General features: G+C 54.6%; 1 pseudogene; it reads right to left on the bottom strand.

Moving 5' to 3' along the window:
- Positions 1–387: 387 nt before the first annotated feature.
- On the bottom strand, positions 388–983 carry LOC103607685 (annotated as a pseudogene).
- Positions 984–1488: the final 505 nt, after the last annotated feature.

The following is a 1488-nucleotide window of genomic DNA, read 5'->3' as shown; positions in this document are numbered from 1 at the left end:
CCCCCCGAACTCCATACAGCCACAGCTTGCCCCGCAGTGGTGCCGCCCAGCTCGGCTCAACACGAACAAGCCTCCCTGCGTCCCGCCGTCCCATTCCCCGGGTTAGCTCACGCCACCGCAGTCCAGACCAGCCTTTACGGAAACCCCATTTTTCTCACGCCATTCTGTCTCTGAAAACCTAAAATAACTTTCTGTTTGCTTCAGAATAAAGTCATTTATTTATTTTGGGGGTACCAAATTTCTTTATTTGAAGGAATGATACAAATGAGAGAACTTGTGGGTGTTTTGATGCAACTTACAGAGGAGGTAAAGGAAACCCCAGCACACACGCACTGCCTCGGTGACCAGGGAAGTCACCCGGTGGCCCTGGGGAAGTGAGCCTAAGGCTCAGCTCCTGCTGTCACTGTCTCCCAGGGTGTGCTCTTCAAAGAGATGCTCTGCCCTGCCAGATTCGGGGCACGTGTCTTGTGCAACTTGGGCATGTGGTCGCCAAATTCTCTGACGGATTTCACCTGCTTCTTCAGGTAATGCGTCTCAATGAAGTCACATAAATGGGGGTTTTGTCAGTGGCCAGTTTGTGCAGTTCCGGTAGAGACTGATTCCGCTTTTCTCCAAGTGTGTCCGCACTAGTTGCATTCGGCTCACTTTCCCCATCGTCTCGGCCCCTTTCTTGACATCTCAAAGGTAGATTTGGCCACCTCATTGGCTCTGCACCTTCTTTGGTCTCTTGGCATATGACTGGTGAGGAAAGTATTTGGCAAAGTTCTTCAAAGTCACACATCACGGTCAAAGTAGTAAGACACAGACAGGTGGACGTAGGAGGCACAGAGCTCCGGGCTGACCCGGTTGATGGTGGCCTCTGTGGCCTGGTGGTGGTCCTGGTGCACCTGCCGCAAAGCTGTGGGCTGAGGGTGCTGCGAGGAGGGGACAGAGGGCTGGCTCTGAGCGGTTGGCCAGGGTGGGGGCCAGGCAGCGGGTTCCATGGGAGCACCGTTGAAGCCGGAAACCGTGGCGACTCTGGACGAGGTAGGTCTCCAGAATAAAGTTTACATTTCTAGTCTGGAATCCAAGGTCCTTCATGCATCAGGTCTGAGATGCTTCTAGCTCTTTCCCTCCTGCAGAAGTTCCTGAGGTCCCACAGGCAGGGACACGAGGGTGAGGGGTTGGCACTGGCCCTGCGGAGTCAACTTTGCAGCATCCCACACAGCTCAGTGTGCTCCAGGCCACAGGAGAGCGTCCATGCCGCGTGGCTGGGCCAGCTGCCGGACTTCGTCACGCCTCCGTCTCCTCAGCCATTGGTAGAGACACCAACAGAACGTCATCTCAGGGCGGGCACGAGGAGCAGCCAGTGGACAAATCCAAGCACCTGGACGCAGTGCACCTGCCGCTGCCGCTGTTCCCGCCATCCTTACAAAAACTCATTCTGACCTTGCTGCTTTCCTCCAGAAAACTTCTGAAAAGTATATGCCCAGGTTTACAAAACATAAT

This window comes from Galeopterus variegatus, unplaced genomic scaffold (assembly GCF_000696425.1).
Source record: "Galeopterus variegatus unplaced genomic scaffold, G_variegatus-3.0.2 Scaffold7625, whole genome shotgun sequence".
In the NCBI taxonomy this organism is placed as follows: domain Eukaryota; kingdom Metazoa; phylum Chordata; class Mammalia; order Dermoptera; family Cynocephalidae; genus Galeopterus; species Galeopterus variegatus.
This window is presented reverse-complemented; position numbering and strand designations above follow the sequence as displayed.